General features: G+C 43.2%; 1 protein-coding gene across 2 annotated transcripts in view; it reads right to left on the reverse strand.

Moving 5' to 3' along the window:
- PAK5 (p21 (RAC1) activated kinase 5) overlaps nt 1-25,038 on the reverse strand; it is a 159,073-nt gene that overhangs the window by 128,668 nt on the left and 5,367 nt on the right. Inside the window, exon 2 of one of the 2 annotated variants that reach the window (XM_061622544.1) lies at nt 435-521. The exons of the other annotated variant lie outside the window; for it this stretch is intronic. The gene's annotated coding sequence lies outside the window, so the exon portion shown is untranslated. The remainder of the gene's footprint in view (nt 1-434; nt 522-25,038) is intronic. 2 annotated transcript variants of the gene reach the window in all.

Genomic DNA, 25,038 nt, shown 5'->3' on the forward strand with positions numbered 1-25,038 from the left:
CACATTTATCCTAAGATACACATTTTCCTCGTGCAATTTTGCTTAGTACTTTGTATATTTAAAACACAAAGACTGAGATTGGAAAATTATTTTTGCAACTAGTTTTCTCCATATAAAATCCACTTTTGTATTTTCACTAATGTACACAATGGTGCATGCACTTTTCACTGAGATACACATTTTTATATTGCACAAACCAGAGAAGTGTGAATTTCAAAAAAGGGCTGTGTTTCATTTCATGTGCTTGTTTGGGAAATGGGAGTTTGGTATCTTTGCATTAAAAAGTGAACCAAATGAATTTCTCTCCTATCCCTACTTGGAAGTGAGTGTCATTGAGTTCACTGGAGTTTACTCCCATGTAAGTGCCTATAGGATTGCAGTCTTAAAGATTTTTTTATATTTTTTTACAAAATCAAATAATAAAAGAAACTTACCTTGTAAACAAAAAGTTAAGTACTTCAAGATCCCTGGTCCTTATCTCCTACATCCCTGCTTTGGAATTTCCTCTACAGCTGTTGCATCTGAAAGGAGTATTGAAGGGAAAGATGAACCACAGCAATATTACAGAGGGAAATAATTAAGGAGGTACCAGCAGTGGAGGCTGGTGTTCATTAGGACTGGTAGGGCGGAAGGCAGGGAGGCCAACATTAGGTGAAGCCAGAGGCAATGACCGGTGGAGTCAACTAATTCTAGTCTTGTTCCTATCCTCCTCTCTGTTGAGTTCTAGAAAGGCAAACCTGAGACTAAGGCAGACAAGGAGGCTGACAACCAGTGCCAGCCCCTAGACTGGAGACAGGCAGATGGGGGCTGGCTGAAGACAGACTGGTCTTGGTGGGGCCATGCCCCACTTGCCCTAATAGGCCAACCCCCACTGGGTACCAGAAAACCATAAACATACTCCTGTCCATTTTGTACCTAAACGAGGGTGATACATTACAACTTACAATAGTAATGGTGGCAAATATGCAGTTGCATTAAGAAGAAAAATGGCTGGGGGTACTGTAATAAGATGAATGAGTTTAAATTAGACTTGCTTTGAGTTTGTACACGGTATCTTATAAAGAAGTTATTGGTATCAGCTACTCCATTTTTTAAAAAAATTCTTCAGCATGCACAGAACTAAACAGAAAACCCAACACTGAAGGTTTTCATAGCACTGGAACACCTGGGAGAGAGATCAGCATCACTGTACATCTTGTAAATGGGTTGGTTTGCTCTCCACCTTCACTCTGCACAAGAAGAGCCTGGTGAATCAGGCCCGTGGCCCATCAAGTCCGGCATTCTCTTCTCACAGTGGCCAGCCACATGCCTCTGGAAAGCCTGCAAGCAGGACCTGAGTGCAAGAGCACTCTCCCCAACTGCAATTCCCAGCAACTGGCATTCAGAGGCATACTGATTCTCTGTGGAGGTAGAACACAGCCATCACTGAGTAGCCGTTGATAGCCTCATCCTCCATTGATTTGTCTAATCCTCTTTTTAAAGGCATGCATGTTGGTGGCCATCACTACTTCTTATGGGAGCGAATGCCATCGTTTTAATTATGTGCTGCATGAAGAGGACCTCCAAGGTGGCTTTCTCTGAAATGCTACCGGTTCCACGCGCAGGACCAGCCAGACAGGCACAGCTTTGCAGTCTCAATGCGTGGATGAGACGATGGTGTCGGGTGGAAGGGTTTAGATTTGTTAGGCACTGGGGAACATTTTGGGACAAGCCGGGCCTGTATAAAAGGGACGGGCTCCACTTGAACCAGAATGGAACCAGACTGCTGGCACTTAAAATTAAAAAGGTAGCAGAGCAGCTTTTAAACTGACTGAGGGGGGAAACCCGACAGGAGCTGAGAAAGGTCCGGTTCGGAATAAACCTCCTCCCTGGGATAAAAACCAAAGAAATGATGAAATTTTAAAAGGGGTAGGCCTAGAAGCAGGCATTGTGAGAGCAGGGGCACAGGATATCAATTCAGAAGAGCAAAATTACCACAGGCCAAACCACAAGTGCCAAAGACACTTGAAGAGAGACACTGCTTACAAGTGCCTGTACGCTAATGCTAGGAGCCTCTGAACCAAGATGGGAGAACTGGAGTGCTTGGTCTTAGAGGAGAGCATTGATACAGTGAGCATAACGGAGACCTGGTGGAATGGAGAAAACCAGTAGGATACGGTTATCCCTGGATATAAACTATATCGGAAGGACAGGGAAGGACGTATTGGTGGCGGAGTCGCTCTATACGTGAAAGAAGGCATTGAATCCAGCAAGCTCAAAACCCCAAAAGAGGCAGACTCCTCCACAAAATCGTTGTGGGTGGTGATACCATGCCCCAGGAGGGACTTAATACTGGGAACGATCTATCGTCCCCCTGATCAAAATGCTCAGGGAGACCTTGAGATGAGATATGATATTGAGGAAGCATCCAAACTAGGAAATGTGGTAGTAATGGGTGACTTCAACTACCCGGACATAGACTGGCCGCATATGTGTTCCAGTCATGACAAAGAAGCAAAGTTTCTAGATATTCTAAATGACTATTCCCTAGACCAGTTGGTCATGGAACCAACCAGACGGACAGCAACCCTGGACTTAATCCTCAGTGGGGACCGGGACCTGGTGCGAGATGTAAGTGTTGTCGAACCGATTGGGAGCAGTGACCACAGTGCTATTAAATTAAACATACATGTAAATGGCCAATTGCCAAGAAAATCCAACACAGTCACATTTGACTTCAAAAGAGGAAACTTCACAAAAATGAGGGGATTGGTAAAAAGAAAGCTGAAAAACAAAGTCCAGAGGGTCACATCACTCGAAAATGCTTGGAAGTTGTTTAAAAACACTATATTAGAAGCTCAACTGGAGTGCATACCGCAGATCGGAAAAGGTACCGCCAGGGCCAAGAAGATGCCAGCATGGTTAACGAGCAAAGTCAAGGAAGCTCTTAGAGGCAAAAAGTCTTCCTTCAGAAAATGGAAGTCTTGTCCGAATGAAGAAAATAAAAAAGAACACAAACTCTGGCAAAAGAAATGCAAGAAGACAATAAGGGATGCTAAAAAAGAATTTGAGGAGCATATTGCTAAGAACATAAAAACCAACAACAACAAATTCTATAAATACATTCAAAGCAGGAGACCATCTAGGGAGGCGATTGGACCCTTGGATGATAAGGGAGTCAAAGGTGTACTAAAGAACAATAAGGAGATTGCAGAGAAGCTAAATGAATTCTTTGCATCTGTCTTCACAGTGGAAGATATAGGGCAGATCCCTGAACCTGAACTAACATTTGCAGGAAGGGATTCTGAGGAACTGAGACAAATAGTGGTAACGAGAGAGGAAGTTCTAGGCTTAATGGACAATATAAAAACTGACAAATCATCGGGCCCAGATGGCATCCACCCGAGAGTTCTCAAAGAACTCAAATGTGAAATTGCTGATCTGCTAACTAAAATATGTAACTTGTCCCTCGGGTCCTCCTCCGTGCCTGAGGACTGGAAAGTGGCAAATGTAACGCCAATCTTCAAAAAGGGATTCAGAGGGGATCCCGGAAATTACAGGCCAGTTAGCTTAACTTCTGTCCCTGGAAAACTGGTAGAAAGTATGATTAAAGCTAGATTAACTAAGCACATAGAAGAACAAGCCTTGCTGAAGCAGAGCCAGCATGGCTTCTGCAAGGGAAAGTCCTGTCTCAGTAACCTATTAGAATTCTTTGAGAGTGTCAACAAGCATATAGATAGAGGTGATCCAGTGGACACAGTGTACTTAGATTTTCAAAAAGCGTTTGACAAGGTACCTCACCAAAGACTTCTGAGGAAGCTTAGCAGTCATGGAATAAGAGGAGAGGTCCTCTTGTGGATAAGGAATTGGTTAAGAAGCAGAAAGCAGAGAGTAGGAATCAACGGACAGTTCTCCCAATGGAGGGCTGTAGAAAGTGGAGTCCCTCAAGGATCGGTATTGGGACCTGTACTTTTCAACTTGTTCATTAATGACCTAGAATTAGGAGTGAGCAGTGAAGTGGCCAAGTTTGCTGACGACACTAAATTGTTCAGGGTTGTTAAAACAAAAAGGTATTGTGAAGAGCTCCAAAAAGATCTCTCCAAACTGAGTGAATGGGCAGAAAAATGGCAAATGCAATTCAATATAAACAAGTGTAAAATTATGCATCTTGGAGCAAAAAATCTGAATTTCACATATACGCTCATGGGGTCTGAACTGGCGGTGACTGACCAGGAGAGAGACCTCAGGGTTGTAGTGGACAGCACGATGAAAATGTCAACCCAGTGTGCGGCAGCTGTGAAAAAGGCAAATTCCATGCTAGCGATAATTAGGAAAGGTATTGAAAATAAAACAGCCGATATCATAATGCCGTTGTATAAATCTATGGTGCGGCCGCATTTGGAATACTGTGTACAGTTCTGGTCGCCTCATCTCAAAAAAGGATATTCTAGAGTTGGAAAAGGTTCAGAAGAGGGCAACCAGAATGATCAAGGGGATGGAGCGACTCCCTTACGAGGAAAGGTTGCAGCATTTGGGGCTTTTTAGTTTAGAGAAAAGGCGGGTCAGAGGAGACATGATAGAAGTATATAAAATTATGCATGGCATTGAGAAAGTGGATAGAGAAAAGTTCTTCTCCCTCTCTCATACTAGAACTCGTGGACATTCAAAGAAGCTGAATGTTGGAAGATTCAGGACAGACAAAAGGAAGTACTTCTTTACTCAGCGCATAGTTAAACTATGGAATTTGCTCCCACAAGATGCAGTAATGGCCACCAGCTTGGACGGCTTTAAAAGAAGATTAGACAAATTCATGGAGGACAGGGCTATCAATGGCTACTAGCCATGATGGCTGTGCTCTGCCACCCTAGTCAGAGGCAGCATGCTTCTGAAAACCAGTTGCCGGAAGCCTCAGGAGGGGAGAGTGTTCTTGCACTCGGGTCCTGCTTGCGGGCTTCCCCCAGGCACCTGGTTGGCCACTGTGAGAACAGGATGCTGGACTAGATGGGCCACTGGCCTGATCCAGCAGGCTCTTCTTATGTTCTTATGTTCTTTTGTCTGTCCTGAATCTTCCAACATTTGCTTCACTGGATGTCGACAAGTTCTAGTGCATTCTCCACACCATGCATAATTTTATACGCCTCTGTTTTCCAGACTGTGGAAAATTGTTGTGCCCAGAAATACAAAGGAGCATGAACACCACCAGGGGCAAATGGGAAGAATACTGAGCCCCTGATTGTGCCCCACCTCCCAAATTGCTGAAATGGTCAACCCTAAATTTGAAACTTGTGAACAGGCTGATGAAGCTAGGCGAGTCATTTTGGCTCAGCCATAATAATATCCAGAACATGTGCCAAATATATAGCCACCTTTGAGATTGAAGAGTCAGCAGAACCCAACTTTCCTGATCACTATTACATTCGGCTTCTCTCCTTGCAAATGTGCATGAACATGCCCTTCCAAAGCTGCCTTTGGTTGGCATAGGCCCCCATCCACCTGCTTTTCAGCGTACACACTGTACTATCTGCTAGCAAAGCCATCAGGACAATGGAGCACAAATCTGCTCAGCTGTCATTTCAGTCCCCTGAATATTTATAAAATTTCTGCATTTTAACTCCCAAACTTCCTACTTAAAAAATAAACTAGACTTGATTGAACTAAAAATTAAGTACATGTATCAGCTAAAAAGATGAAAAGTCATCAGAGGACACCGAAGTGCTTTAGATGGAGAGGAACCACATAATTTGTCCTTCTCATGAAGGACATAAGAACATAACATAAGAACATAAGAAGAGCCTGCTGGATCAGGCCAGTGGCCCATCTAGTCCAGCATCCTGTTCTCACAGTGGCCAACCAGGTGCCTGGGGGAAGCCCGCAAGCAGGACCCGAGTGCAAGAACACTCTCCCCTCCTGAGGCTTCCGGCAACTGGTTTTCAGAAGCATGCTGCCTCTGACTAGGGTGGCAGAGCACAGCCATCATGGCTAGTAGCCATTGATAGCCCTGTCCTCCATGAATTTGTCTAATCTTCTTTTAAAGCCATCCAAGCTGGTGGCCATTACTGTGTCTTGTGGGAGCAAATTCCATAGTTTAACTATGCGCTGAGTAAAGAAGTACTTCCTTTTGTCTGTCCTGAATCTTCCAACATTCAGCTTCTTTGAATGTCCACGAGTTCTAGTATTATGAGAGAGGGAGAAGAACTTTTCTCTATCCACTTTCTCAATGCCATGCATAATTTTATACACTTCTATCATGTCTCCTCTGACCCGCCTTTTCTCTAAACTAAAAAGCCCCAAATGCTGCAACCTTTCCTCGTAAGGGAGTCGCTCCATCCCCTTGATCATTCTGGTTGCCCTCTTCTGAACCTTTTCCAACTCTAGAATATCCTTTTTGAGATGAGGCGACCAGAACTGTACACAGTATTCCAAATGCGGCCGCACCATAGATTTATACAACGGCATTATGATATCGGCTGTTTTATTTTCAATACCTTTCCTAATTATTGCTAGCATGGAATTTGCCTTTTTCACAGCTGCCGCACACTGGGTCGACATTTTCATCGTGCTGTCCACTACAACCCCGAGGTCTCTCTCCTGGTCGGTCACCGCCAGTTCAGACCCCATGAGCGTATATGTGAAATTCAGATTTTTTGCTCCAATATGCATAATTTTACACTTGTTTATATTGAATTGCATTTGCCATTTTTCCACCCATTCACTCAGTTTGGAGAGGCCTTTTTGGAGCTCTTCGCAATCCCTTTTTGTTTTAACAACCCTGAACAATTTAGTGTCGTCAGCAAACTTGGCCACTTCACTGCTCACTCCTAATTCTAGGTCATTAATGAACAAGTTGAAAAGTACAGGTCCCAATACCGATCCTTGAGGGACTCCACTTTCTACAGCCCTCCATTGGGAGAACTGTCCGTTGATTCCTACTCTCTGCTTTCTGCTTCTTAACCAATTCCTTATCCACAAGAGGACCTCTCCTCTTATTCCATGACTGCTAAGCTTCCTCAGAAGCCTTTGGTGAGGTACCTCTCATTTATCTTGTATTTGTTCTTGTTTGTGGATCAGTCTCCAAACTGCTTTTCTGGTTTTTCAACTCCAGAGGTTACTCATCTCAACCCCTGCCTCCACCAGCCCCTTTGTCTTTCTGAGTAATCTCAGTTGGTTTTCTATCCAGCCTTATCTCAGGAAAGTTCGTCACAACACTCTTTAGAGGGCTCTTTCAATGCAGAGGTAGGGAACCTGTGGCCCATGGGCCTAATCAGGCCCACCAGGCCTTCTCATTTGGTCCACCAGGCTATTTTGGCCAAGCCATGCCTACCTACCCCACACCTGATATCATCTAACAGGTTAGGTGTGGGGCAGATAAAGATACCACTGAGCTGAGAGGGGGTTTGCAGCACTTTTGCATAGCACTTTACTGATATCGCATTACTAATAATCAGCTGATCATCAGGGATTGCATTGTGCTGTGCACAGGGCTTTGCAAGTTCCAAGGATCAGCTGATCATCAGGGCTTCCATGCACAGCACTATGCAAGCTCCAATGATCAGCGCTACGCGAATACCCTTTCAGCACAACCACGTCCTGTGTCCCACATCTGTATTTCAGGGAGAAGGCTAGTGCTCGAACTCTTCTCAGTGACATCCAACTTTTGTTGTGGAGGGAGTGTTTTTGTACTGAAAAGAATTCAAATCATGTGAGCCTCCTGCTGTAGTCCCACATGAACATAGCCCAAATATAGATTAATCACCTCAGTGAGACCAGAGAGGGAAGAACTCTAGCATTCTATAGAAAGTGACCACGGAAGCTATACTTAGAGACCATAAAGTGAAGTGAAGTTTTGATTATAACTAAGGGCTCTATCAAACAAAGTTCAATAGATAAAAGTGTGTGTGTGTGAGAGAGAGAGAGAGTGAGTGAGTGAGTGAGTGAGAGAGAGAGAGAGAGAGAGAGAGAGAGGGAGAGAGAGAGCGATTTTTTCAGTGAGGTTTTTTAAATTACTTTTATTAAAATTCAGAAACTAGAAAAATACCAAATCTACAACAATGAAATTCAATAAAATACCAAACAAATATGTAAGAAAAATAGTCCTGACATTCTTGTGCTTAATCCTTTATATGTTTACACAGAAATCAAATATCAAAAGAAGCCAATAGTATGAATTGCCTAGAACAGCCTTTCCCAACTAGTGGGCCACCAGATGTTGCACCACAACTCCCATCAGCCTCAGCCAGCATTGCCAATGGTCAGGAAAGATGGGACTTGTGGTCCAACAACTTCTGGTGGCCCACTAGTTAGGAAAGGCTGGCCTAGAGGACTGCCAAAGCTGCCTCCTGGATATTATCCTGCAGCAACTCTAAATTTCAATAATTAACAAATTATGGCCACTCCTTCAAGAAAAGAAAAGAAAAGACCAAATACCTTTCAAATTACTATAGGGCTGACTGAAGATATTTGGTTGTCTGTGGAGGAACAGCAAATCTATTTATTTATTTATTTATTTATTTATTTATTTATTTATTTATATTTACATACCGCCCCAAAGCCGAAGCTCTCTGGGCTATTTACAACAATTAAAACAATAAAAACAAATATACAAATTTTAAAATACAAAAAAAACAATTTAAAAAGACAATTTTTAAAAAAATTAAAAACAATTTAAAAACACATGCTAAAATGCCTGGGAGAAGAGGAAGAGGGAAAATGGTGCTCCTCACCCCACAGGTTAAGGTGCCTAGGCGGATCAAGTTATTTTGGAATCTGAGGCAGAAAATCGCACAAGCACTTCTCACCTCAGTACAAAGTAAAGTAATATAAGGAAATAACAATTTGCTGTTCTTTCATGGCATCCAAAATCGACTGCCTCTCATGACCCCAAAGTCCACCAGCAACCAAGATTCAGAGTGAGAGGCTGCAGAGTCTCCAGCTAAGGAGGCAGGCAAAGCTCCAGACCAGGTTCAGGGCTCTGAGCCTGCTACTGGAGCTTAGGGAACCACTGGTCCTGTGGCACAGGAATCCACAGAAGAACCTCCTGTACTACCAGTGCCTGGAAGGCCAGAGCCAGGATCCTCACAAGTGACTTTCCCATGAGCTTGAGGAACTAAATGCCTCCTACTGTACCTCACCACTCCAGCAATGCAGGTTGTGTACCGGTGGGAGATTATGGAATGGAGGAGTGCCCATCTTTAGGTCAGAGGATTGGCCCTTTGCCTAGTTATTCACAAGGGGGTGGAGCTGGGAAAGGCAGTCTAGGGGCAGAGGCTTAAAAAGGCTCAGTCTTCTCTCAACCTTTGCAGGAACAAGTTGCTCACTTGGAGCAATTCATGACCTTTCAACTCCTGACCTGCCTTGATCTGTGGGATCTGGCATCAGACCAGGACATGGCATTGCCCACAGTGGCCACCTCACTCTGCTAAATGTTAGGGCTGGCCTTGCCATCTTGCATATGGATCATTGCTGAAATCTTATTTGTGGTAGTTATCATCAAATCTTTAGGGGGATCAGTCTTCAAATCTATTTACAACTAGATACTCATCATCATATAAGATTAATCATAGGCCATAATCTGTATGTAAGCTACAATCATAAAGTGCTACAAGTCTAAAATTACCTAGTTGCACCACTGTCTGCTATAAACCTGTTCCATGCCACTAGGACAATCTCCACCATGGGCAAGGCACTATTAATAAACATGCTGCATTCTTAGATAAGTAGCTAGGATCTTAACCCTCTACCATCTCATGACTGAGGATAATCTCATGAACGATGCTCAAATGTGTCATGCATGGCCCTCTTTCACGTCAGAAGAGTATTTTACAATCTCCCTTGCATTATATGAGTTCATAGGAAAACAAAGAGTGTGCATAATATGATCACGCACAATACTTTTGTGTAGCTATCAAGGCATAAGAGTAGAGTACATAAAAAGATATGACAGGTGAGTTAATCTGACCACCGTCCAGTGCAAATCTGTCATAAACCAACAAGGGTTGGTTTTGATCTGTGCTAATGGAATTTGCCAATTTTTGCTATTTAAACACCAAGGAAGATACTAACTTGAAGTAGGAGCTTCTGAAGACATATACAAGGCTAAGGGAAACCCACGTTCTCCCTACTTTGGGGAAGGACCATAGCTCAGTGATATGATTGCTTTGCATGCAGCAGGTCCCAGGTTCAATCCATTTAAAATATTCTAGGGTCCAGGGCTGATCTCTTAGATCTGAGCCCTTGGCACTGAAAATAAGGTCTGGGCTGGATCCTGGCTTCAGTCAGAGGAGAGGCCCTTCTCTCAGTCCCAACACCTTCACAAGCGCGATTGGTGGGGACGCGAGATAGGACCTTCTCGGTGGCTGCCCCCAGGTTCTGGAACTCTCTTCCTAGGGCAGCACGAATGGCCCCTTCCTTGCTATCCTTCCGTCGGCAGGCAAAGACTTTTTTTCCCCCCGACAGGCTTTTGGACTAGAAGATGTTTAAGATAGGGCCTCATAAGGTCTGTTGTATTGTTCTATGGTCCTATTCTTAATGTTTCAAATTGTCTTACTATCTTAAGTGTATGTTTCATGGTTTTAATGTCGCGAATAGTTTAATTCTATTTTAATTGTATATTTTTGTATGTTTTTTTACCTATGTGTAGTTTTTATCTGTAAGCCGCCCTGAGTTCCAGTTTTGGAAAAAGGGCAGGGTAAAAATAAAGATTCATTCATTCATTCATTCATTCATATAATGTCACTTTATTTCAGTATTTAACTACTTGGGTATATGAGTGATGTTGGAATTGAGTTGAAAATAAACTCGTAAGTGGATCATCTTATGCAATGGGGAGGAGAGGGAGAAGAAAGGAGAGAACTGGTGACATTTGCCAGCTAAAGAACATTTAAGTTTGCTTAGCTGTCAAGCTATCACTCAGAACAAAAATAGACAGTGTGCTGTGTGCCAGAAACAGTTTAGTTATTCAAGGAGAAGCAGGATTATTCTGTGAAACTGTTCTTCCACATCCATACCCTTCATCCATGAGTCTATTAGCAGCTCTGCTTGCTACAGAATTTTTATTTCTCAGATCTTATGATTTTGATTTTTGTTTTAACATTGTATTGCTTTCATATTTTTATGTACACCACAGTGGAATCTATGTTTTGGATGAAGTCACAGTTCAGATCCCCCCAAATAAATAATCATACAGAATGCTTGAATTGGAGGTGTAATAGATATTATATGTGTCTAGGCATAGTTCTCCTCACTGAGGCAGTCAGCTTCAGCATACAAGTTAGGGCTCACTTGACTGAATGCTTCAACTGTTAAAAAAAATCTCTGTACATAAAAAGATACAACAGGGAGAAGGCAGCCCATATTTGTCCTTGACCTGTTTGTTTTCTCTGTGTGGGGAGTTACATGTCTAGATAGAATGTTCCATCGTATGAGCTCCCATCTGCAGTCTGAAGTGCTAAAATCCAGGTAAAGGATGAGCACCTCAGTGAGTATTAGGCCAGATGACTATCAACTCAAATTGTGATACTGTATAAAAGTACCATAGCAAATATAAGAAGCTCACTGATTAAACCAAAAGTGGGGAACCTGTGACCCTTGGCCTAATTTTATGTCAGTGGAGGGCGCAAAAAACCTGAAATGGATGGAGTGGTGAAAGAAGATAGAAAAAGCTCTCTGCAAACATAAGAAGAGCCTGCTGGATCAGGCCAGTGACCCATCTAGTCCAGCATCCTGTTCTCACAGTGGCCAGCCAGTTGCCCATGGGAAGCCCACAAGCAGAACCTGAATGCAAAGATCACTCCCACCTCCTGCAGTTTCCAGCAACTGGTATTTGGAAGCATACTGCCTCTTATTATGGAGGCAGAGAATGGCCATCATGGCTAGTAGCCATTGACAGCCTTATCATCCATGTATTTGTCTAATCTTCTTTTAAAACCATCCAAGTTGGTGGCCATCACTGTCTCCTGTGGGAACAAATTCCATAGTTTAACTATGTACTATGTGAAGAAGTACTTTCTTTTGTCGGTCCTGGATCTGCCAGCATTCAGCTTCATTGGATGTCCACGAGTTCTAATGTCATGAGACCCACTTTCTCTACCCCATGCATAATTTTATACACTTCTATCATATCACCTCTTACTGGCCTTTTCTCTAAAGCAGCCTTTCCCAACCTTTGGGTCCCCAGATGTTTATTTATTATTTGATTTATATTCCGCCCTTCCTCCCAGCAGGAGCCCAGGGTGGCTGGGCCACGATTCCCATCATTCCTAACCATTGGCCATGCTGGCTGGGGTTTATGAGAGTTGTAGTCCAACAACATCTGGGGATCCAAAGGTTGGGAAAGGCTGCTCTAAAGCAAGCAATTCAGATTTCTGGCAGGACTGATCTGTGAGGAAGAGAAAGGAGGCAGTTCCACCCACCACCAAAATGCAGCCCTCAACAGATTACACCTAAGGGAATGTAAGCTTTGACAGAGACAAGGCTCCCCACCTCTGAACGAAACAACGCCTCTCTAAACACATACAAAGGGGCCATACTCAGGCATTCAAAACCTGGATTCATAAGCCAGGATATCTATAAGCTACGCACATGCACGCACACACACTTTGCTCCTCTATTTGCACAAGTGCAAAACAAGCCAGGAAGACACATTTAACCATAGCTTCCCATGATGTGTGAATCAGCAAACTATGGTTAATGGCTTCCAAATGAGCCACGATCCAAAACCATAGCTTTAAGTTGGCTTGTGAATCTTGACTTCTTTGGAAGCAGTCAGCAATCATTCCCAGTCTGCTTGAAACAGGAAGCTATAGTCAACTGCAGCTTCCTGTCTTACTTTCCCACTCACACCAAGGAAGACTGATGGGGCTGTGCATGGGTGCATGGAGCTTGTGCATAACTAGGCTCACTAAGCCAGGATATTATCGTGTGAACCAGGCCAGACAGTGAGTAGGCGGTATGTTTGCCAACCCACCAACTGATAGTGCAACTGTGTCTTGATGTGTCTTTCTGAACACTATGGTCTTCCACTATGAAGGCCTCTGCCTCAAGTGGTGAAAGTGGGGCACAATTCAGGGGTTAACCTCACCAAGTCCTTACTCTTATGGCAGTAGTGGCAGCAGCAACCATGTCAGGAATTGGAGGGGCAGGGAGAAAGAAGCACTTCCAGTAATGATATTGGGCATGCACAGTTTTCCTACAACTGTTGCTCTAGGGCTGCACCATCTTGTTGAAGATCCCAGCATCTGTAGCATCTTCCCTGCCGCCAAAACAAAATATATGTGTGGAGAATAAAAGAGAACTGTTGTTCTTTTCCCTTTAAACTTTTACATCCCTCCCTCAGGCCCCATCTAAAAGATCATTCTGGATTTGGTATAAAAGCCTGTTTACATATAGCAAATGAGGCAGGAAAAAATGTGAGCAAAGAGACTCTTTTTGTGTGAATGTTGAATGCAAAATTAATGTCTAATTGTGGGTGCAAAATATCTTCCCCAAACATTTTTGTGAATCCAATTTAGATGCACAATCAAGCGTGCAAAATCCTTATTACATGCGGCACTGGATACTTAAACAGAGTGTTACCTGCCCAGGCAAATTACACCTTTTGATAAACTTGCATCCACATTTCTCTGTAGCTGGCTCTAAATGTTCAGTCTATTGTGTGGACAAAACAAGAGGCTTGACCCTTAAACTGGGATGTTTAATGAAATTTTGCTTCCTTGGACATGGAGTATCCAGTGCTCTCTTTTTAACATGCATGCACCCAATTGTGTGCATGTTAAAAAGTGAGCTCTGGAATCTTCATATCTGAAAAAGAAAAATGTCAATTTGCCATATATATCTAAATAAAAATGTAGGTATCACGCTGCAGTTTGCAGCACCACAGACAGGTGGCACTGTGAACTGTAGCATGAATGCTTCCTCATGCATTCCACCTGCATGCTGCTCATACTACCCGCCTCAGCAAGCAGGCAAGGCAGCAGTGGGAGCCTGGCTGGAGGATGGCCGGCTGGCGTGCTGCGCAGTGGTAGTGGGTGTCCAGAGGAGACAAAGGAGCAGGGTGGCACAAGCGGCAGCCTGCGTGCGTGGGCAGGAGACCACTCTGTGACCTAGCTGTGCTGCACTGTGTGGCCTAGCTGCACTGCGTGGCATCACTATTTGTCTGGAGTAGCAGCAGCAGTAGAGGAATAGGTGAAACAAGTGAGTTGGTAAAGGGTTGCCTGATAGGTGGGGGGGGTAAGGGTTAGTGGGGAGTTGGTGAGTGGAGCGGGTAGGAGGAGCAGAACCCCCTCTGTGTATGTGTGTGTAGTATGTGCCTAAGGAAGAGTCACTAGCACTGTTTCACAAGTGCAAGAGTTTACACAGTGCTACAATATATAGGTTTTCTAGCAGTTCTCATGCTCTCTGCTTGTGCAAGATGTTGCACAATGAGAACATTCTACAGTAATTTCATTTTGCTCATTCAATACCTAGTGCAGGGGTGGGGAACCTGTGGCTTACCAGATCTTGATGAACACCCCATCAGCCCCAGCTTGCATAGCTCATGGCCAGGGTATAGGCTGTAGTTCAACAACACTGGAGGGCCACAGGGTCCCCATCTCTGCTGTCATGAATGATGTGAAACAAACTCCCTTTCCCAAACGAATGGCCATGGAATTTTAAAATCTCAGTTATTTGACTGGAGCAAATTTGCTTATTTGCTGACTTGGACGAAATGGATAAATTTTCCACCCTTTTTGCAACCCAATTTCAGATCTCTTCAAGAGCCTTTGGGTTCAAACGAAGTCTGATTATTTGCTCCACTGCAAACCACTTTGCAGGGCATTCACAACAAGCTGGAAGGGCAAGTTTTAAACTTGGCATTCATAGAAAATGAAGTGTGCCTTGGAGATGACACACATTATGAAAAAGCTCTGGTCTGCATGTGCCACAATTCAGAGAGTGTTCTACAGGTATGCAGTATAATGCAGGAGCAGAGAACTCACAGAAGATGCAATGACATGTAGGTTGTGTGCTGGTGATGCAGAAGTCCACTGTACTCAAGCTGCCAGAATGTCTTCAAGTATTTAATGTTTTCAAATATGTTTTATTTTAATGTATTTTAAAGTCTGTTTTTATGATGTTTTAAAATGTTTTAGTGCTTTTGTTTGCCACCCTGGGCTCCTACTGGGAAGATATAAATCAAATAATAAATAAAGTAGTCTTCTTTCAAATTACATTATTCACATCTGTAACTTCCTGTGTGAGCTGTCATCTAGGTAAATGATGGTTATTTTGCAATATATAGATCTGCCTTAGGACACTAAACTATACACTCACATAATTAAAGTATATTTCACTGGGTTTTGGAGAACACCGCTTCTCCTCCAGTGTGCACTGAATTTTGCAGTTACTACGGTATATAAATTAACTAATTAGGCTGAAGGCAGTTATTCTAAAGTGCATGGTAAGTGGCTTGTACCAAATACACACACATGGCATTGAGATAATTGATTTGAGGGCAGAATGAGAGCGTATTAAAAGTCAAGCCATTGTCAACTAGGGATGGGAGAGACATTCGATTCCATTCACATTTCGAATTCACACTTTCTGAAACAATATGAGATCCGAAACACAACCATCCTTCAAAATTCGCACTTATTTGCATTTTGCAATGCGGTTCGCCAACCAACCAATGCTGACAAAAATGTAGGGGAAAGCGTGCATAAAAATGAATATATGAGTGAAAATGTAAGACAAAAATGTATTATATGATGAGAAACTGCTTGCAAAAATGTGTACATTAGTCAAAAAAGTAAAGGTGTCCTCGCACCTATAGTGTGAGTTGTTTCCGACTCTTAGGGTGACATCTTGTGACGTTTACTAGGCAGACCGTATATATGGGGTGGGATTGCCAGTTCCTTTCCCGGCCTTTTTTTATCCCCCAGCATATGCCGGGTACTCATTTTACCGACCACGGATGGATGGAAGGCTGAGTGGACCTCGACCCCTTTTACCGGAGATTCGACTTCCTCCTTCCGTTGGAATCGAACTCCGGCTGTGAGCAGAGCTTCGGCTGCGTTACCACCGCTTACCACTCTGCGCCACGGAGGGTCTATGGTTATAAGGATGGTTATCTTTTTCTTCCTTGAAAAGTACATAGAGCTGAAGGAGGAAGTTGGAAGAGTGACACTCTTTCTCACTTCCTCTTTCAACCTTATGTGCTTTTCAAGGTTCAAATTAATTCCTCTGTATCCAACTTTTACCCAGATACTTTGGAAAAGTGAAGTGCATGCACTCTCTCTCTTTTTTTGGGGGGGTGCTGAACTGGGGGAAGAGAAGAGAAGTGAACAGAGGGGGCGGTGCCCATAACACGAGCTCAAAAATCCAAATGTGACCATTAGCCTAAAAAGGTTGGCAAGCTCTCTTTTAAAAAAATAATACAATTGTGTGTTGTTGTTTTTAAATGGTGGTACTCTTCCGCTTCCATCGGATGTTCACGAGGCGGTATATTTCTGTACACATCTCCCAAGGTGCTTCATTCACTGCAGGTGGTACCATCAATGTTGCAATGGAGACCTAAACCAGGAGCAAGTACAATACTATCGTGACAGGATTGCACATCTCCTCCACTAATACAGGTTAGGAGACACACCAATATGAAATGAATGATGTACTAGTGGGGAACTCCCATGTACTAGATGCATCAGATTATGGTTACAGTATTTCTCAGAGTTGTGCTGGATGGAGTGGCACTGTTGAATTTCACACTGATCTGCACCCAATATAGAGTATATGGCATCTAACAGCCTTAAAATGTTTGCATGGGGGAGAGGGCCTGTGCGTATAGTAGTTAAGCATCCACACATTGCATCCCTGCCCCACCCCTCCTGGGGACTTATTCAATTTTGTTTATCCTTCATATAACAGAGAATAAAACTGAGTACATATCAGTATCAATAAATATAAGTTAAATAAAAATGGATATTTAATTACAGGGGGGATGTAACCTTAAATAAACCAACACGCAACTTAAAAGGAAATTTGGTTATTTGACAGATCGTATCTCCCTACATGAATCTGTCCGGGATTTGAGATCTTCAGGTGAGGCCCTTCTTGTGCTCTCCAAACCTTCGCAAGTACATATGATGCGGACACGAGATAGGGCCTTTTCGGTGGCCGCCCGTAGGTTGTGGAACTCCCTTCCAAGTGAGGTGCGATTAGCTTCCTCCTTGCCGTCCTTCCGGCGACAAGTAAAGACTACTGTTTTATTTCAACGGGCATTTGGGATAGAGAACGACCAGGATTAAGTGTCATAGGATTGGTGACTATATTATATGATTTTATTATTTTAAATTTTTTAAATATTTTATTATTTTAAATTGTCCGCTGTTTTTAACGTATGTTTTATGGTTTTAATTTTTCTCATAGTTTAATTCTTTTTTAATTGTATACTTCTGTATGTTTTAATGGTGTTGTTTTTAGTTGTAAGCCGCTCTGAGTCCTATTGGAAAAAGGGCGGGGTAGAAATAAAGTTTATTATTATTATTATTATTACTTACACAGTAAACCCCCCTCCCAAGATCAAATCAAAAATATACTTAAAACAACAAGGGAAAAAACCCAAACCAATATATCATGGTGAAGTAGTCGCTAAATTTATGTCAAAAAAAATTATTGGTTCCAGGCTAGACCTTTTTCGTAATCTGATTAAGGCTGCAACCCTACACACGCTTACTTGGGAGTGGCACAGTGGGACTTAACTGGGGTAAAATGCATGGGGGTTACAAGTTAAGACTGGGTAGGGAACTGGTGCTCCTCCAGATGTTGTTGAACTGCAACTCCTATCAACCGCAGCCAGACTGGCCAAAAGTCAAAGATGATGAGAGTTGTAGTCCAGAGACATTTGGAGAGCCAGAGGTTCCTCATCCCTGCTTTAAGAAATCAGCCATACTAGCTTGGCCTTGGCCTGCTAGTTTAAATCTTCTCTGTCTTTCCACTGACCCCACACTTGCAACATTGGGATAATGATGATCTACCTTACAGGCTAAGGATTACTTAAATTAATATAATCCAATGTATATGAAAGTGCTTTAAGGATAAGCCCTCAAAAATGATTTAAAGATGTAAATGTTAATATAAGATAATAGGCATGAAGGTGGTTTTAATTCCTAAGAAAGCCACACCAAGCTGAACACAACCCATAGCCAAGCATGGGTGGCCTGCAAGGTAACCGCCTTCTGGTTTTCACAGTTCCAGCCACACAGCAAAAAGAGGTTTAGAGAGGCCCTTCTGGGCAACCATACACAGCTGGTGGGCTGTATCCAGCTTGGTCACAAGTCATGCAGGCCTGAAACAGTCTCGTGCTGATTTTCAGCTACTGGCATCCTGCTGTTGCAGCCTAAGTAAAGTATCCATCCAAGCATGCTCTTCGCAGAGAAGTGCTACAGCAGATAAGAGCAGGAACTTGCACGCATGTTGTGGGAGAGACAAATGAGAAATCCAGAAGAAAGCAGCAAAACTTGGAAGGGAAAAGGACAACTTGAGGGCAAGAGGTAAACTTCTCTGTGAGCCACTGCATATTGAAGCCAGCCAAGTCAGAGGCAGAGAGATAAGGAAAATGAATGGCTCTGGGACACACAGAACAGACCCCCTAAGACCACAGCATACCAACTATGCACTTTCCAACACTTGAAAGTCAAAAATAAGTGCATGTGCTTGGCGTTAGTGATCATGAGCACGACACAAGCGAGCTACACAAAACATTTGAAGACTTCATCACCAATTATACATGACTCTACAATCATCATTTCTTATCACAGTACCCAATGCAAAAAAAAAACACTTTCAAAATCCACATGATTACACTGGCAAAGTGCCAACATTAGGTTCAGGATCAATATGCAGTGGAGACATGCGTTCCTTAAAGCAAAAGGGGAAGTGGAGCATTAGCAGGTAGTTTGGCTAAAACAGGACAACCAGAAAAGGAGGAAGCAAGTTTGTTGCAAAGATTTGTAAAAGGCAATCATGTTATAAAAACTGACCTTAGAGGTTTGGGAGGTATTTTCTGCATAACTTTTTTGTGTATTACACAGCCACAAGAGTGGCTATATACTATAGCCAGCATGGATTTTTCTCATTCTGCTCTGTTAAATTGAAAATTCCCCCCATGCCATTCTAATCCTTCCCATAAGATCGTTTCAAAACAAAACCTTACAAAACTTATAGTCCTGAACTCAGAAATGCTTGCTTAACAACCCTCTCAATTTTCATGACAATACACAAAACAGTCAGAGAGAATCAAGAATTCAAAGTGTAAAGAGAGAAAAACCAGACCCCTTTTGGACTTTTTTTTGTCAGAGTTCTCATAATCTGTTGAAATTCATTAAAAATCAGCCATATTCACAGAGTAGCTGTAATCCTGTTATTGACCTTTCCCCATATGCTAACCTTCATCTTCTGCAGTTTCAAAGTTAAAAAAATATCTAGCTGATTTTTAATTAATTTAAGACATTTAGCATTGAACTCAGTGATAAGGCCAGGCATGCTCAGTAAGAACCAACTGTCAGTGTTCTAAAAGCCAGACCCTCAGCTGCTGGGCTTGCCTAATCAGGGGGCCACACCCACACCAGCCTATTATTTCCCTTTAGACAATCATGGCTTCCCCCAAAGAATCCTGGGAACTGTAGTTTGTGAAGGGTGCTGAGAGGAGACTCCTATTCCACTGACACAGCTCCAGTGACCAGACTGGTTTAACAGTCGGCTGCTCTCATTGAAGCTCTGTGAGGGGGCCTCTCCTAGCAACTCTCACCGCCCTTCACTAACTTCACTTTCCAGGATTCTTTGGGAGAAGCCATGACTGTCCAAAGTGAAAGAAAGGTCTGGTGTGGATGTGGCCAGGGACAGCTTTGGTTTAAATTTGAGTGGGAGACTACATGTGCCTGCTGTAGAATAAAAAGGTGGGGGAAACCCAGAAAAGCAATGATACTGTTCACAAAGTTTTCCTTTTGAAAAGGAAAGGGGCTTCCCCTCTGCCCAGTGCCCATCCAACCAAATTCTTCCAAGCTACACAGGAAGTGGATTGGACTGTGAAAAACCAACCCAAATTGTGTTTGCATTTTGACAAATTTGTAGGGCAGTACAATATCTCAGAGATGTCACTAGAGCTGCCCAATTTCCCTGCTTTTAAAACTTTGATAGAAATATCTGTTGGCTATAGGAATGTTCTTAAACCACAAGGTTTTTTGCCTATTAGTGAATGGAGATACTATTTTTAAATGGGTTCTAATGCTTTGGTTGCCTCCTGTCCAGACTGTCACAACTTTGCATGCTGGAAATTTAGCTTTGTGCAATTATTTTTATTTTATTGATATAACAAAATTGATATACTACTTATTGTAAACAAAACACCTAAGTAGTTTACAGAAAATAAAACAAGCATTAAAATTGTCAATAAAAGATAAAGTTAAAACCAGGTAAATTTTGATTTTTTAAAAGTAATTAAAATCTACAGTCTTCCATTTTCCTAGTGCAACAAACTCACTCCCCACCACCACCAAAAGGATTTTTGCAGTTAGGAAACTGATGTGGAAATGCACATAAAAGTGTGGGATAAAAAATGATTAACAGGAAGATGTACAAATATCTCACAAACAAATCAGGAGAAATGCTCATTCAGAATGAATGCTCAGTAAAGATCAGACATACTCTAACCCCCATATAAGCTTTATGCAAACAAATCAGAATGGATGCTCAATAAAACTGGTTGCCTAGAGGAGATATTTTAACTGTTAACTGCATCAAAATTATTATTTATTTATTATTATTATTATTTATTGGATTTATATCCTGCCCTTCCTCCCAGTATTCAGATATAAGAGGGAACTACAACAAAATGTTGCAATGTGGAATGTTCCTGATCAGGGTTACAGCCAGCACCAGCACCAGGCATGCACTCCCCACCTACCTACCAAGCAAGTGGGGGGCGGGTAAGTGAGCAGGGTGGGTGGGAGAGTGGGGGGGCAAGTGGGGGGCACGAGCGAGTGAGTGGGCGGCAGGGGGTTAGGGAGGGCAAGCGAGCAGGCGGCCGAGGGGCGGGTGAGAGAGCAAGCGAGTGGGTGGGCCAGTGGGCCAGCAGGCACAGGAGGGCAAGAAAGCAGGTGGGCGCGGGTGGGCTGGTGGGTGAGCAAGTAGGCCGGCAAGCAGACAGCTCCTTCCCTGTGATCCACAGCAGAGACCTTGCCGCGGATTATGGGAGGAGAGTGCTCCTCACCCTAATGAGGGGCCCTTCAGGGGGCCCTGTGGTCCACGGGGCCCTTGGCCAGGGCCCGACCTGGCCGCCCTTTGTCACCGCCCCTGATTACAGCTAGCCACCCACCTATTTCATATTCTACTCCTTTTCCCTCCCTCCAAGTTTTACATTCCCCTTTCAACAGTCATTCTGTGTCCACCACATATGTTTAGATCCTCATTGGGCTGGTTGTATTCCTCCCTTACTTTGGGTTTTCTTTCCCCTGTGAGTGGATGGTGCCATTTTGGTTATATAAGAATGCACACTCTGAAAATTAGGATATATTAGCATAATTAGGATACAGGGCCAGCTCCAAAGGGCAGCCAGGTGGGGCCCTGGCCAAGGGCCCTGCAGCCCACAGAGGCCCGTGAAGGATATGGTGGGGGAGTAGCACTCCCCTTCTGTGGCAGGCTCACTGCCGCAGATTGCAGGGAGGGAGCTGCCCACCTGCTTGCCAGCCCGCCCACACCTGCCCGCTTGCTCACCCTCCCCTGCCTGCTCGCTTGCCCTCCCCCCAGCCTGCTTGCTCTCCCCCCATCCCGCTCGCCTGGTAGGTAGGTAGCATGCATGCATGTGGGTGCCAGGGCCCAGGGCAGGCTGGTGTCCAAGGGCCCCGGCCTGCCTGGGGCCGGCTCTGTTAGGATATATTGGACAAATCCTATTGAATGCAAGGGGATGAACATAAGACTGATCAGCGAAGGCTGGTCCACTGGGATAGAGCCTTCCCAATAAGAACTTCAAATGATTTTTTTAAAAATTGCCCCCCAAAATCTCAAAGCCACATGCTTTTTCTTGTTCCACAAACACTTTATATTTCTATTTGAACTTAGAGGAACTCTGCAAACATCTCTGTCAATCTGCTCTGGCCAATCAGCTCTGCACCACTCACCCAATCCTAATCCAAAAGTGTAGCTGTGGCAAAGAGGTTCCCCTACCCTTGGTTGTTCTGCTTGTCAGCCCTCCTAGGAAGGCTCCTCCTCTCTCTATTACTATGAGGGCTCCCTAACACAGCCACTATAGCAAATTTGGGAGGAGTCAGGAGTTAAGAACCGCCCACTTGGTAGCCTTGGCCTAGATCAGAATCATACATTGGTTCTGAGCATGCTCATATGTGTATGTATAGAGAGATCAGTGAGAGGAGTGGTGGTAAACTACCCCAGAAGCATGTTTGGCCGGCATAGGGTGGTGGAGGAGGAATCTGGTTTCTTCGTAGGCCAGACTAGGTCCTGTTTATTGTACCTTAGATTGTTTCTGGGTTTTTTCATGGGCCAAACTGGGCCTTTTTATTGTCAGGGTGGGTGGAAGAGGAGATCCTTTGTGGAAAACTGCCCCCCAAAATGTTTGGCTGGCATCATAATGTGTGTGTGTGGGAAGAATCTGGTTTCTCTATGGGCTGGAGGCCTTTATACAGTAATACCTCGCATTAACGTACTCAATGGGACCAGAGAGAGTACGTAAACCGAAAATGTCCTTACAGTGAAGCACTACCTTTTAAAACTTTTTTTACCTCTCCTTCATGCGGAGCCTCAAAGCCCCGCGCTAAAGCCTCTGCTGCTGCGCTGCCGCGCCTCCCAGCAGATGGCAATCGAGCCTCCCAGCTGATTTGCATGGCGCGATCACGTCTATTTCCACCCCCACGCACCATTAAGTGTCCGTAAGTGTGAAGCAAGAGTATGTAAACAGGGGCATGGTGGAGTATGGAGTATGTCCGTAAAAGCGAGTGTACGTTAAGTGAAGGTCCGTATAGCGGGGTATTCCTGTATTGTCAGGGTTGGGGGAAAAGAAGATTCTTGGCGGCAAACGGCCCCCCCAAATGTTTGGCTGGCATCACAAAGTGTGCTATAAAGTGGTGAGAGAATCTAGTTTCTTCATGAGCTGGACTTGGAATGGTGAAGGAAAGGAGATTCTTAGTGGCTAACTGCCCCAAGAATGGAATGGGCTGGACTGGACCTTTCTATTTATTTAAAGTATCTGAAAATTTGATGTGGGCTTATGCAAGATAATTAACTCCCATTAGGGATAAGAGCAAGAATGTATTATTATTTTAATTTTTAAAAAGCTGAGAAGTACTTTGAAGAAGACCAGAAGTTTGTTTTCGTTCTGAATCCAGGACTGTCTCTTTCATGATGGGGGCTGGAAGACAGAGCAGGAGCCTAGTTGATAACACAGTCATCCTGGCATTGTTGTTGTTATGTGCCTCCAAGTTGACTATGACTTATGGCGACCCTATGAATCAGCGACCTCCAAGAGCATAGGTAATCCTGGCATAGGTAATCCAATTAGCAGGACGTGTGGGTTTGTTGCACACTTCCAGCCCTAGTTTCACTTTGAGTGGGGAGGTGGAACCTGTGTAAATGTGGTTGATCACAAGAAGGAATTTTGAGTTAAGCAAATTCCTGCTTTAATAAAAACAAAGATACCTAAACATACTTTGTGTGAATCTCTGAGTCCTCGCACCAATGGAGTACTGGTGGAACTTGTGGAACATTATGCTACAGTATTTAGAACTGATTATATGGTGTGAAAGACTCCTTTTTCTAATATTTTGGCTTGTTTTTCCCACCTGCCATATCTTTTTTCTCTGAGCAATAGGCACTTACAGGATTGGTTTTATTTTTTTTAATAAAGAAACTCTGGAGTTCTTTAGGCAATAACTATTATCCATGATACTTCAATACAGTGCTTTATGTCTGGGAGATTCTTTCTGCGGACCAGGGAATAAACCAGGCACAGCTTAAATAAAACATAATAATCCTGAACACAATATTTTCTGTTTTCTCCATAGAAGTGACACATAATCTCACATATGTAATTGCTAACTATACCAAGGAGGTATGATTTAGCTGTACTAATTAATTTTACTTAGAAGTAAATCCCAGAGCGTTTATTTAAGTGGGTGTGGAGAGCCAGTGTGGTGTAGTGGTTAAGGTGTTGGACTATGACCTGGGAGACCAGGGTTCGAATCCCCACATAGCCATGAAGCTCACAGGGTGAACTTGGGCCAGTCACTGCCTCTCAGCCTCATGAAAACCCTGTTCACAGGGTCGCCATAAGTCGCAATCGAAGGCAGTACATTTACATTAGTAGAACTTCCAGGTCCTAGTCTAACACTGTAACCATTACATTTATACAATTATAGATGCTCATTTTAAATATATTTTAATTTAAAAAGATATTATCAAGTTGCTTAAAAGTTTATTTTATTTTCTTCTTACTCTTCACTTAAGTTCTTTATATGGTTTAGAATGATTACAGCAAAGCCTTTGACTGTGTAGATCATGAAATACTATGGAAGGCTTTAAAAGAAATGGGGGTGCCACAGCACCTGATTGTTCTGATGTGCAACCTATACTCTGGACAAGAGGCTACTGTAGAATATGTAGGGCAGATTATGGAGAAACTGAGTGGTTCAAAGCCAAAGGGTGTGAGACAGGGGTGTATTTTATCACCCTGTTTGTTTAATCAATACGCAGAACATACAATACGGAAAGAGGGATTGGATGAGGATGAAGGAGGTGTGAAAATTGGAGGGAGAAAAATCAATAATTTAAGATATGCAGACGATACCATACTACTAGCGGAAACCAGTAATGATTTGAAACGAATGCTGTTGAAAGTTAAAGAGGAAAGCACAAAAGCAGGACTACAGCTGAATGTCAAGAAGACTAAAGTAATGACAACAGAAGAGTTATGTATCTTTAAAGATGACAACGAGGACATTGAATTTGTCAAGGATTATCAATACCTTGGCACAGTCATTAACCAAAATGGAGACAATAGTCAAAAAATCAGAAGGAGACTAG

This window comes from Rhineura floridana, chromosome 4 (assembly GCF_030035675.1).
Source record: "Rhineura floridana isolate rRhiFlo1 chromosome 4, rRhiFlo1.hap2, whole genome shotgun sequence".
NCBI classification, from domain to species: domain Eukaryota; kingdom Metazoa; phylum Chordata; class Lepidosauria; order Squamata; family Rhineuridae; genus Rhineura; species Rhineura floridana.